Source organism: Camelus ferus, chromosome 13, assembly GCF_009834535.1.
Source record: "Camelus ferus isolate YT-003-E chromosome 13, BCGSAC_Cfer_1.0, whole genome shotgun sequence".
Lineage (NCBI taxonomy): Eukaryota > Metazoa > Chordata > Mammalia > Artiodactyla > Camelidae > Camelus > Camelus ferus.
The window spans coordinates 63,302,406-63,316,779 of record NC_045708.1 but is presented as its reverse complement, the minus strand read 5'-3'; the positions used below and the strand labels follow the sequence as shown (position 1 = coordinate 63,316,779).

Sequence of the window (14,374 nt, the reverse complement as noted above, 5' to 3'; positions counted from 1 at the left end):
TACTAGAGAGAAAATAAAATGAGCTCACAAATAGTGTAGTAACTATTAACTAATGCACGGTATGGGAAAAAATAGAACAGAATAAAAGAAGATGAGGAGAGGCTAGAGGGGCAGATTGCACCTTTTAAATAGAATTCACAGAGTAGACTTCATTGGAAAAGTTCCATTGAGCAGAGATGTTAAGGAGGCAATGGGGTAAACCATGCAGTTGAGGGGTTGGGGGACAGAGCTGGTAATCTGAGAAAAGTTGGTTATCTGGGAGAAGAGATGTCCAGGCAAAGGAAACATACAGCTAGCTCCAAGGCTCCTAGTCAGTAGCAAGCCTGGCATGTTCAGGAAACACCGTGGAAGCCAGGAGTCAAATGAGAAAGGAGAAAAGTAAGGGCAGGCGGGGGTGGGGGTGGGGGTGGGATTAGGTATGACAGATTGTGTAGGTTTTTGTAAGGACTTTGGCTTTTACGTGAGATGCAGGTTTCTTGGAGGATTTTGAGAAAAGGAATAGCGTGACCTGACTTATGTTTTGAAAGCATCACTCAGACTCTTCTTTTGAGAATAGACTACAGGGGAGGGAAAGTGAATGGAGGGGAGAAGTGAATGTCTTCAACCAGGGTGGTTCTAGTGGAGGTGGTAAAATGTGATGAGATTCTTTTGGAAGGTAGAGTTCCGAACGATTGAATAAAAAGCATGAGAGAAAGAAGAGTCAAGGATGACTCCAAGATTTTTGAACTAAGTGCCTAGAAGGATGGAGTTACTATCAGTTGAGATGGGAAAGGCTTCAGGTGGAGCAAATTTGAAGGGTAAGATCAAGATTTCAGTAATGAAAATGTTAAGTTTGAGACACTTATTAGTCGTCTGATCATTGTTGTCAGAAAGTCAATTGGGACGTATGATTCTGCAGCAGGAGAGAGAGGTGTGTTCTAGAGATAAAAACTGGGGAGTCATCAGTATATACACAGTACTTCATTACAGTGAGTGTAGATAGAGTACTGAAAACAAGAAGAAGATGAAGGACTGAACCCTGGAGCAGTCTCACATGAAGAAATGGAGAGAAAAGGAGGACACAGTAAAGGAGAATGAGAAGGGAAAATCAAGACAGTAGTGTCATGGAAGCTGAGTGAAGAAAGAGTTTCTCCAATGGATATATTTGTATATCCTCATTTGCTGTATTCCTCATTTTAATTTTATGAAAATGTTCTCCAAACAGAGATGAAAGTAATTCCTTTTGGTTTACTGTCAGCAGTTAATTTTCCAGAAATTGCCTTAATTTTAAATTATATGTTTCAGTATTGACATTGAGTGTTATGATAATCTGATACTCTGGTGTCCATACTGCATTTTTCACCTCTTCAGTTTCTTTTAAACAGGATGCTAAAAACATCAAAACAGTCTTCTAGAATATAAGTGCCATCAAATCCTATTATCAAGCCACAAGTCCAAAATTGTGATTAGAAAACAAAACCTATCATGTTTAGATCCAAACTGGATCTGAATTATATAATATAATTGAAAGGAAAAAATAGCGTTGAACTCAGAAATCACTGACATATTGGTTGGGCTTCAATAAGTCATAAAATATTATGTAGTTTATTTAAAGAGGAATAATCAAATCAAAAATGAGGAGGAGGGGTTGAGGGAGGGGGAGGTGAAGTAGGAGGAGACAAGCCAAACTTTACCTAAAAAATATAAACTGAGAAAATGTTTTGGAAGTTTCTTCTAGCCTTAATATTTTGTCTCCCTACATATAATCCATTCTCTCCTCATAAGAATACAAAATAATCCTGAAACAGATTTATGTCGCCATCCTCACTTTATTCAGAGGTGCCATACAAATGAGACCAAAAGCTGTTTACAGAGACTGCCTTCATGGCTTATTTGTAATAACAGTTGTGTGAGTTGAATAAAAGGACTTCTACGATCAGAATAAACTTCTTACTTGGAAGAAATCACAAAAGCATTGATTAATTTAGTACATACGTAGTTAACACTACTCAGTAAATAAATAGTGTAAGTGTGATGGAAACAGTGGACTCTATGTTCAGATCTGTGTTCAGATTTTGACTCACTTAAATGCTATAAAATCTGAATTGAATCACATAATATGCCAGCCTCATTTTCTTCATCTGTAAACTGGGCTGATTATATACTGCATAGGTTGTTGACATAATGTATGTTAAAGGAACACACAGTCAATAAATGCTAATGAGCTATTTTTATTACTTCTAGGTCTAAGAGAGTAAGCTAAGCATTGTGGAGAAAAACAAAGACATCATGTTTGCCCTCAAGTAGCTTCAGTTTAGAAGAAGATGAAGCGCAATTGTAGTGTAAGTACTGAATAGCGGTCAGAGTACAGTGCTCCTTAACATGAGGTCAGTTTTTTCCATTTGCTTCTTCTCAGCAATTGCTTCATTGTTCATTATTTTCAGGGCCCATTCCTAACTGAATATACATTATTTTAAAAACAAAACACTTAATGTTTTGTATTTAATAAATATTTTTTACTTACTTGTTTTAATTCTGACATTTGGGAGACCCTGGAATACAACACTAGATGAGTTCAATGATCTGAAAAAATTTATGATCAAGAATTCTGTTGAGAAAATTTGATCTGTAGTTTTCAATATGACTTATACTCTTTACATCACAGAAACCATTCCAAAGACACAAAATATTAACCTGTGGAATGAAAAAAAAGAATACCAGTTTGGGGGCTGGAAGATTTTGTATTTACAGTGTGATATAACCCTTTGATAAACACAAATCAGTGCTTTCTGAACTTGAATTATGCCTGTTGGTTTGTGCTGAGAACTGTTAAAAAAAAAAAAAAACCAGAGGCCACATTTTGAATATACTCTTAGATCAAACACCATAGTTATGTAACTAAAACTTAAACTATCCTGATTTTCCCAAAACAGTGACTCTGACCTAAAACAAAATTTAACCTTTCTTCAGGTCAGTGTGACCTTATAGCTTCCCAGCTAATCACTCACTATATACCATTAATATTACACAGTGCTACTGCCATAAACAGACTATAAATTTCTAGTAACCAATCATGATAAACAAAAACAATGTACTTTCTCATTCACACTTTATAAACTGAGCTGTAACTGCTAAATGTTGAGCTTCAAACGACTTTCAGCTCAAAATCTCCCTGTTTGTTTCTTGCTTGATAAAGTGTTTATATCAGGTTATATCTCTGAATTTTCTTTTGACAGAACAATAGAACTATTACAGAACTAGCATCTCATCTGTGAATGTTTCCTTGGTAACCAAGACCTGTTTTTGGCACTTAAACTACTTAACCTGATGGAATTTTGAGTTCTCTTTTTCATTTATTCTATTCATTAAGTTATCTTAGTGACTTAATGAAGTTTGTTTCCCAGATTATACTAACACAGGAAGTTGATTGAAAAGTTATTACAAGGATTGTAATTGTAATTGTGTTATTAGGTCTGTCACAGTGTCAGCCCTCCTTTGAAAGAAGTTAAAGTCATCAAAAGTGGAATGAATGCAATTTCGTTAGGAGATATGAGAGCCACACTCCTTCCTAGGAACTGAATTAGAGTGACTCAAATACAAAGATTTTCATATGTTGAAAACCTGGAGAGTAATTATATCGTGAATACTGTCATCTGTATATACTCTAAACTATAAAATAGACATAATGCGTATGGTGGCCTTTGCAGAAGCCAGAAATATATTCGGAAACCAGAAGTTTTCTTCCAGAAATAAGTCTTCAGATTATCTTTGGAATAATTTCTAATCATCTCCTTGAGGCCTTTAACTTTTTACAGTAGACTCTAAACTTGACCATGATGGTATAGGATGCAGAGACAGTCCTCACTATATTTTCCAGGTAGCTTGATCCTTAGCAATAAGATAAATGGATTTTTCTGCCTGTTAATATTTCCAGAGTGTATATAGTTCCATATGTGTCTTCTTTGGCGATACACATTTCTGATCCTCACTTGACCAGGGTATACAACACCACAGTTAAAATGCAATTTCACTGAAGTATCATCTAAAGTGATTTCTTGTTGTTTGAGTTTATCAAAGGAGCTTTTATTTATATCTTTGCAATGTATATGGTGCCTCTAGCTGGTATTTCTGACTACAGAGCAACCATAAATATAATTTAAATATCAGCCTGAAATGACTTTTTTATATATAAGTATTTAGTGTTCTGTTGATTCATTCATTCAACAAATGTTTATTAAGTCCTACTTTGTGCCAGATCCTTTGGCTCTAGAAGTCAAAAAGAAACCAGCTCCCTGCCCTCAGATAACTGCAGTGGGTAGAGACCAACAAGTACAGAAGCAAATCCCAAAGTATAAGAGGGTCTGTGACTGCGACCTTGTTTTATAATCAGACCAAATTTCTCAACATGTCTTCTTCAAAATGCCAGATTAGGTGTAACTGTAAGTTCCTTGTTGATAGCTCAGAATGTATTTTCCATAGATATTAACCCACATGTAGTGATTAGAGCACCCACACTGGAGACACAAATATTTATTTGTTTTAACCAATACTGTTTATTTTTCTCCATATGTATGTCTTAATTTTCCTTATTGTAGAAAGAATTACTATGTGAAATAAAATATTCTCTGCTGTATCATTTCACAAACATAAAATATAGCAAACATTCTGTATGATTATCAAAGACACAGTATTTTTTAAAAAATTTTTACTGAAGTGTAGTTAATTTACAATGTTAGTTTCAGGAGTACAGCAAAGTGATTCAGTTATACATATACATACATACGTGTATATTCTTTTCAGATTCTTCTCCATTATATTTTATTACAAGAAATTGAATATAGTTCCCTGTGCTCTATGGTAGGTCCTTGTTCATCTACTTTACATGTAGTTATCAAAGACACAGTATTTTAAATGGAAGGTAATGAAGCATAGTCCTTAGCTTAGGCCAGCAGTTTTCAAACTTTTTGTCTTAGAATTTTTTGTCCTTGAAAATTATTGAAGACCTCAAAGAGCTTTTGTCTATGTGGGTTGTATCTATTTATATTTACTGAAATTAAAACTGAGAAAAAAAATTTTTAAATAATGACTCTATACCCATTATGCTGTAATATACACACTATGAACATGATTGTATTTTCCCAAACAAAAAAGCTAATGAGAAGAGTGGCATTATTTTATATGCTTTGCAAATATCTTCTATGTCTGGCTGCATAGGAGATAGCTGGATATATATCTACTTCTATATTTAAGCTATTGTGACATACCATTTTGGTTGCAGTATGTAAAGAAAAATCTGGCTCAGACACGTAGGTGGTTGTAAAAGGGAGGAGTATTTAAGAACTTTTTCAGACAACTGGATATTCTTCTTTGATACACAAAAATTTGAGAATTGTAAGTTTTCTAAAGGTTAGTTACAATGAATAATCTGAAATCATATCAACAAACTTTTTATGCTCCAGTACATTAAAATCTATTGATCTATTTTGCATTTCGAATGGATCTTTTACCCACACATGATTTTGTAACATCATGCATTCACTGGCCATCTGGAAAATATTAGTTCTCTGAGTTATGCCTGTCTTCTAAAAGTTGACACATTATATTATACAATATCAAAAAATCACATGTGTCAGAATCACTACTACAGCTCATCAGAAAAGTCTTCAGGTACTGGTAAGCTGCCAGGCTCACAGTGCTGGATAGAAGGTTTCTGAAATTCTGATTTCCTTGAACTAGGGCTTCCTTGGCTCCATGATACTAATGGCAGTGCCCAAAATGCAATGCAGGGGATGCAAGCAGGGCGTTAGGAGAACTGGGGTGGTGAGGGCCTCTTGCTGAGGTATGCTTCCCAGGGCTATTTCTTCAGCTGGGCCATCTCACTGTTAGCTTTTTTCATCTGTGGACCCCTGAAGGTTGGCTTACTTTTCCATTGCCACCATTAGTTAGCTAGAGCAACCTTATCATTAACCTGAATATATTTTGAGAGTCTACTTACAGAGGCAATCCGAGGGTGCTTTGTGGGGGTCTTTCTACCCTATTCACTTGTGCAGGATGCACACCACCACCCCACTGTGTGATGAATCCTCAGACAGCATCTCAGGAGAGCCAAAGTTTGTACTATTTGTTGTTTCTGACTAAGGTTTTTCTTCTATTTCAACCCACTGTGAAAAAGAATATGTTCTAATAGCCACTCCTCTTCTCCTTGAGGCAATCAGCAGACCTTTTCAATTTTTCTGAAGTTTCCTTTTTTTTTTTCTGTAGCAACCAGTGAAATAGTGATAAAAAGACTCCTTATCCTTTATCCCTTTACACTCTAATAGGGAGAATAAAGTCTTACATAATGTTGGCCTTTGGCTCCAAAATTGAAAGAAAGCTAAGCTGTATTTTGGAGGAATAACAAAAGTCAGTAGTTTTCCTGGAATTTCCATCATAAGAGCCAGGAGGACCTCTGGGACAGACTGAGATAAGGAGATGAAAGAACAGTCTGAGGAACTGAAGACCTGTTTATGAGGTCAGCATTGACAGCAGTGATGTGGGCAGAAACTGCACAACAACTGGATTACACTCTTATCTTCTATATTTTTTCCTTATGTCACTTCTATTTACTAGATTGACTACAGCAAACAAGTAGAGATTAGGGATAAAGGACTACTCATAAGTGATCAGGTTCCAAAGTTTCCACCACATGCCAGTACACTCCAGAGAGATTTTGATTTAGTTTCCCAACAATCATCCCTTTATACTAAAGCCTAGAATTCAGGATGCAGATCAGTGTACTCCAAACTCTGCCTTCATCAAAGACAGTGTTTCTAGAACAGAGACATGCTAGGAAGTTACAGTGTTCTCTAGGGATGACCAGATGCTAGAACATCTTGTATTTGCTAACACCTTCAAAAGGCCCATAGAGCTGACTTGAAGTATGATCCATGGATCAGCAGCAATGGCAACATCTGGAAGCTTGATGGAAATGCAGAATCTCGGGGTCCACACCCAGACCAACTGAAAGATTCCCAGGTGAGCCATAAACACATTAAAGTTTGAGACCCACTGCTGAAGATGTGCGTTACATCCCTCACCCTTATTAATTCCTATTGACCAATCAGAGGCATTGCTTCAGACCAAAAATTTATGGTTGATTTATAATAATATTTTATTATTGTTAAAAACAATATTTTATTATTTGAAAATGATTGCATTGCTTGAAGGGAAGTTAGATCAGTGAGAACCATTATGGAAAGCTAATATATTTATTTTATTTTCTAATTTATTCCTTGCACGGACATGGAGTGAGATTCAACAGATCCCTTCTCTGAGTGGTAGGCAACAGATAAATCCAGGAACCAAAGATTATACCTTGTCAGAACAAAATGGCTTTATTTTTCTTTCCGGTAACTATCAACAAAAGTGATCCTCAAAGCCTGTATGAGGACCAGCTGCATCCACAGCACCTGGGAACTTGTTAGAAAGTGCAAATGTCTGGGCTAGCCCAGACCTGGAATGGGACTCAGAAATCTGTATTGTAACTAGCCCTCTATGTGATCCGGATGCACCCACTGGTTTTGATCCATAATTATCTTCTGACACACATAAGCAGACCATCTAAGGTTTTGTTTCTCAAATGTCTAAGGTCAGCTTCCCTAACTGGGAACCAAATCAGCCTCTTCCCGTGTCTTCATTTTGAAAATCTAGGTGCTCACAGTAGGTGATACAAAAAGAATTACCACATCAAAATGTTCTCACAGATATACCAAAAAACAAACAAACAAAACAGGAAAGAAAAGAAAAGAAAAGAAAAAACAAAACTCTGGCAATGATGGTACAGTTTATATTGATAAAATCATATCTTTACATGAATAAAAGAGTTTAATGACTGCCTACAAAATCATATTTACTTTATGCCAAAGTTAGTTAAGAATCTGACACTACGGTGTGCCCAGGTGGCTCTTGGACACTCAATTCATTTTTGTTACCGCTCACGTTAATATTTTGCCTGATTAGCCTCATTTGCCCGGAAATGGCTAATTTTTGAATCTCAGCAGCAAGTCGTTAGTCTCTTCTTGTAAATACAATGTAGTTTGTGGATTGAATCCTGGAACAGAAAAAGACATTAGTGGGAAATGAATGAAATTGAAATAAATTCCAAAATTTAATCAGTAGTAATAAACCAGTTGGCTCTTAAGTTTAAAAAATGTGCTATGGTAATGTAAAATGTTAACATTAGAGAAAACTGGGTGAGGGTATATAGAAACTCGCTGTATTATTTTCTCAACATTTCTGTGAAACTAAAATTATTCCAAAATAAAAACATTTTTTGAAAAAGAATCTCTACTTGACCCTTCACTTAAAGCTACTGAAGTATCATCAGGTAAAAGAAATTAAAGAACTACTCTACACCAATCCAGGCTGCCCATTTGTACGTAGACCAACATTGTTTAATTTGTGTTGCTGGAATGCCAGCAAGGCTACTAACGGTCACAAAACACATTTACTAAATATTTAGGATGGGCAGTTAGAGCAGGAAAGGTGCTTTTACTCTCCATTTCTTGAATTTTTGTGTATAGAGTTGCCACCTGAGTACTTTGTACTTGGTGATATGTTGTTTTAATAATAATCCTCAAATCATGTCACGATGACTGTTCCCATCCACCCCCGCCCTCCTCCAGAGCGCTTAATGCAGTGTGCTGCAGGAAGTAGGCATTCAGAGCGCAGATTTCTCTGAGTAACTGACTGACTCACTGTGCTACCTGTAATTATATTTTAAAATTTAATCAGGACAGTTCTGGGAACTCAAGGGGATAAAGTCAAAATCAACTATTCAAGTTAGGTTTGCATAAATTGTCTAGAGTGAATAGGCTTCATCAAAACTTGTCAAAATGCAGAATTTATCAGTGGAAACCAGAAAATCAGAAATTTAAATCATCCATATGAAGTACATTCAAGACTGAAGGTGAATAGTTCGTGGTGAAGTTAACATTTCTAAAATAAATTTTGATCTGAACAGAAAGTTACCGGTCTTCTTTCATGCTTTTTTTTATATTGTATTTTGTTTTTTTAAAGTAAATCAAGGATCACAAATATTATTTTGCTATGTGTTGATATGTGTTGAGAAATTCTGAGAAAGGCCTATAACGGGAGGAACCATTTATCTCTCCAGCCTTCCTTGGTGGTATCTATGTTAACTAAAGCCAAAGCTACTTAAAAATACCAAGAATTATGATACAGCTAACCTTCGATATTCTCAAAGTGTTTCTAACATATTATCCCATTCCTCCCAAAATTCCTACAAGTAGATTCGAGGCAGGGATTTTCGCCATTTTCTCAGTGGGAAAATGGAAATTCAAAGACATTTAAAACAGCACCCAAATTAAACTACAAGTTGTAATTCTTAGGCTGTTGCTTTTTTAACTAACCATGTGTCATGCCCTTAGGTCCATATTACTTAGAGTAAATGAGTAAGTGAACACAATCCCATACCGCTGTATCTAACTCATTTTCTTTTCTCTGCAGTGTATGTCCAGGAACAAAGCACCTGACAGTGCAATGTGGATCCTTAAAAAGAGGCAGAAGCATGAAGTTTGAAGCAGTGAATGTGAGAGCAGTATTCACTTTTCATTTAATTATCTCAAGTCGTGTGTTCTATTGTGGAGATGGTAGAGCTTGGTACAATTTTGGCAAAATGAATTTAAGCAAAAATATATATATTTGATGTATCATTTCCCATATCTGTAATTAAATAGGGAGACAACCTTCAGGGTTCCCAGTTATAGAAAGTGGGAAAGAATTATCTTTATGATTTCCAGAGGTGAGGTAATAAATTGAAAATTTGGTTGATACAATTACAGAATTGTTGGTCAGAAGCCAGGAGAATTATTGATTTCTCTTCCAGCTTTCTTTTTCAGGAATAAAATAGTTTTCAAATACCTGAATAAGATTCTACATTCACACCATTCATGGCGAGATTTAATATTTGAGCTGCTAAAAATCTACTATTTGAATGGTGCCCTCTAGCCTTATACAAAATGAGGATGCACCTAATAGCTGATAAAAGATATCATGTATTTAATATTTTATGTCAAATTAACATAAACATTTCTGTATTTGTTTTGAAATGAACATCTAAAATAGTGTGGTCAGGTTTGACATTCTAGATAAAAAAAAATACTGTGTTATGCTTTCCAGAGGAACACTGTGTTGTCATATCACACACTTAAATAGGAGTCATGGCATTGATCCATAGGACTCTTTATTGAAAATGAAAGTCTCCCTAAACTTGGAATTGTGTTTAATGAATGTAGCACATTTAGTCCATATAAACTATTAAATAAGGCAATTCTAGTACTCATTTATTCATTTATTCTATAAATATTTCTGAGCCCTCACAACCAAGCATGAGCCTTGTGAGGAAGCCAAAGAAGCCAAGCACAACCAAAGGCCCTTTTTTCCAAGGAGCTTAAAATTTAATGAAGAATCATAACGTAAAAACATGAAATCTTATTTCTCAATCCAGGTGTTAAATAGCACTGGAAAAGAACAGTGCGGTAGGAGTAAGATGGTTAAACCTCCAGGTAAGTTCTGTGTTACTAAATAGAGAGAGAGCCCTGTGTTTCGGAAGCAGTGTATTATAATGGTTAGGAACACAGGTTTCTAAAAAATTTTTTATAGTCTTTTTTAATGTTATTGTCTATATTCATTATACTGTGCTTAGATCTCTATGGCTTATTTACTATTGATTATAAGTTTGTACCCTTAAACACCATCTCTCTTAGCACCACTTCCCCCTACCCCCTAGTAACCACCATTTAATTCTCTGTTTTTCATAAATGTAACTTTTTTAGATTCTACTCACAAATGATACCACAGGGTACTTGTCTTTCTCTTTCTGACTTGTCTCACTTAGCATAATGTGCTTAAACATAATGTGTATCCGTGTTGTCACAAATGGGAGGATATCCTCCTTTCTCATGGCTGAATAATATTCCATTGTGTATATGTGCCACATCTTTCTTATCCATTCATCATTGATGGTCATTTGGAATGTTTCCATATCTTGGCTAACCTAGGTTTTCTAGTCAGCCATATTTGGGTTCCAGTCCCATCTTAACGCACATTAGCTGTGTGATTTGGGGCAAGTCCCTTGACTTGTCTAAACCTTTATTTCTTTCTCCTTTAACAAAAGTAGATAATGAAAGCACCTAGTCCGTGGGGTTGTTGTGTTAGATCAAGATCTGTTAATGCATGAAACTTTAGCACAATCTGCCTGGCACTCAGTATGCTCTAAGTCCTCCTATTATTATTAGTCTATTATTATAATCAGAGAAGATTTCCCAGAGAAGACAAGAACTGAGGTGGACTTGCTCAGTGTGTGCCCTGAGTGCAAACTGTACCTCATTTGTTGTTGATACTGAGGATAAAAGATGATCAGAGATGCCTGGTTGGAGATCTACTCAATGACATTGGTAAATGCATGGAAATTCATTCATTCCCTCACTCATTCATTTGTTTATTCATCAGATATTTCTTGTGTGCCTTCTCATTGCTGGCTGCTGTGTTAGGTGTCAGGAATACAAAGGTAGGTAAAAATACTCAGGCTCTTTTTTTATTGAATGAATAATTACATAAATATATGTAACTATTATAATAAGTGTTATGAACGTAGGTATATACTGTAGTGTGTGTAGCAAGGGAATACCTGCCTTGTTTAGGGAAAGCTTTCCTAAGAAACTGATACATGAACTGAACCCTGGAGGAGTGAGAAGTGGGGAAGGAGGAGTGGGGAAGGGGTTTGGGCAGGGGAACAGCTATGTGAAGGCTGGTGTTGGTGCACCTGAGGACCGGGCTGGTCAGTGTCGGGGGAGTCCAGAGAGGGCAAGTAGGGCAGGTAAGACCAGAGGCAGGGAGTTGAGGGCGGTGGTAAGGATTTAGATCTTTATCCTAGATGTGCTAATGATAAGCCACTAAAGACTTGAAGCAGGGCAGCGATGTGACCAGATCTGTGTTTTTTCAGAGCACTGTGGCTGCAGTATGGGGAGGGCCGAGAGTGCTGGAAGCAGAGAGGAGTCTCTGGGACTGATTGTGGAGCCAAGTGACTGAAGGGACTGAATTCAGTGGAGATATAAACAGGGTAAGATTTTTATTTCTGTTGCTAACCACTGCATTCAAGTGTGCTGATACAGTTTTCTTTCAGATTCCTTAATGACATCTCCAGCAGATTAGCATAGTTTACAGATCATTTACTGTTATTAAAGCATCCTGTCTGGCCTAGTACAATCTTACACCCAGTGTAAACCCTTCTCCACCCGCCCCTACTCAGTCCAGGTGTAACCCAAGGACCGAGGACATCCCGGAAGTTGGGTTGCCATGTGGTCTGTTTCCTTACCTTCTCTATTACTGGTTGTCCTTTGTTCCCTGGCCTGTGGGGCCTGAGTGGAGAGCTGGGGAGAGGCTGCAAATGCCTTTGGTAGGCATCCAAATGATACCTCTGTTTGATGAGGCATTCTCCATAGGAGCCTGCAGGGCCTCGGCACAGTTCTCTGCTGTGGGAGGGGCCACCTCTTGTGACACCCTACTTTAGCAATGTACCCCACAGGCTCTTGATGTTGGGGTCTCCTTGCCTGGGTGTGGTCCTCTTGGACACGTACCAGCAATTCCTTCCAAGCGTGGCTTGCTTCTTCAGCGTCTTTTGGGAAATCCAGGCATCTTGCCACTCTAACTGGTGTCACTTCTCTTTGTTCTCGAATTCTTGTTTTTCTGCTGCTCAGGGTAGTACTGAGAGCAGGTGAGCAAGTCCACTGCCTAAGTAGATGTCCAACCCACCAAGGAGGTGCTTGTATTTCCTTCTTGCACATGTTTCTTGTTTATACAAGTAGTTTTATTGGGTTTTCTACTTTGGCATGTGGGGAGGGAAAGAGGCACATCATTCGTCCTCAGGGACTCTGTCATGTTCCTTGTATGTGTGTGTGTGTGTGTGTGTGTGTGTGTGTGTATACAATCCTAGGGGAAGGCTGATGCTTGAAGTTGCAAAGCCATTTCTGCTGCTTCTAATTAACCCACTGGTACTCTTTAGATGATAGGGGTTCCTTGGTAACTGTTAGCTTTGGAGCTTTGGTGGCAATTTCGAGAACACAAGGAGAGAACAATTTACTGTACTGAAATATTAGATATGGGAGGTGAGAGGGAAGAGAGCCAAGGATGATTCCCCATTTCTGACTTAAAAAATGAATGGATGGCAAGACAGGGAAAGGTTAAAAAAAAAAAAAAAAGGCCAAGTAATCAGAGTAGAGGGCAAGCCTTGAGTTTGATTTTGCACATTTCAAGTGTGAGGTGCCTTTTGAATGACTAACTAGAGTTATCAAGTAGGTAGTTAGACATATGGCCTGGAGTTCAAAGAAGTCTGAGCTGAAGGAATAAATGTGGGAGTCATTAGTGCATAGATAATAATTGACAGCATCCATGTGCATATAAACAAGTAGGGAGAGGGGAGGACATAGCATAAGAAGAACAGTAGGGCTAGGATTGGTCTTTGAGGAACTCCAGCAGTTTAAGGGTGACTAGAGGCAAAAAGAAGTTGGCAAAAGAAACTGAGAAGGAATGGTAGAAGGAAGACAAGGAATGTGTGGTGGAATAGAATCCAAGAGAAGAGAGTGTTCCATGAAGGGCAGAGTCATCAACATGTTGAATGCTCCTGAGGGATCAGGTACAGTGATTACTGAAATGTGCACTGGGTTTAACAACCTAGAGACTACTGGTGACCTTAGTGACAGTCATTTCAGGGGAGTGGAAATGAAAGTTCAATCAAAGAGGTTTAAAAAGGAGTGTGAGGCGAGAAAAGGAGGGCAGAGAGTAGGCAAGTCTTTTATCAGTTTGGGCTGGGGCAGGACAGGGATAGAGTGGCATCAAGTGGAGGAGGTGGGGTTGAGGGAGGGGGGCTTTTTTAGAGATAAGGAGACTGAGTATGTTTGAAAGCTGATGGAAAAGATCCAGTGCATGGACAAGGGCATTAGGAATTGAACAGACAAGAGAGAAGGCAATTGGGGGCATCCAGAGCACAGGAAGAGGAATGGCCTCAGTTAGGAAAAAGGAAAGTAAGAAAAGATTGGTATAATTTTATATAGATGTGTAGGCTTCAGCTTGGGAAAATTGAGGGAGTTTTTGAGTAGTAGAAGTAAGGTCATAGTGGGGAGATTTTAGCTAAACTGAAAACAAGAGTATTTGTTATTACTGCTTTACCATCGTCTGTAGAAGCCTTAGGTTCCCAATTCCATTTGACTTAAGACATTTCCAAGGTAGCGTCTCTCTCATCCTCCAAGGCTTTCTCACATATTGTTCCCAAATGTGCTGAGATAGCACAGTTATTTTTCCCTAGCCGGCAATCTGAATTTTACTCATTAATCCCTTC

At 37.6% G+C, this 14,374-nt stretch overlaps 1 long non-coding RNA gene across 1 annotated transcript in view; it reads left to right on the top strand.

Annotated features, from left to right (window-relative positions):
• Positions 1 to 40: 40 nt before the first annotated feature.
• LOC116668121 overlaps positions 41 to 14,374 on the top strand; it is a 32,173-nt gene continuing 17,839 nt past the window's right edge. Inside the window, exons 1-6 of the long non-coding RNA XR_004325193.1 lie at positions 41 to 797; positions 2,224 to 2,321; positions 6,877 to 6,993; positions 9,487 to 9,568; positions 11,491 to 11,548; positions 11,984 to 12,100. This is a non-coding gene — a long non-coding RNA (uncharacterized LOC116668121). The remainder of the gene's footprint in view (positions 798 to 2,223; positions 2,322 to 6,876; positions 6,994 to 9,486; positions 9,569 to 11,490; positions 11,549 to 11,983; positions 12,101 to 14,374) is intronic.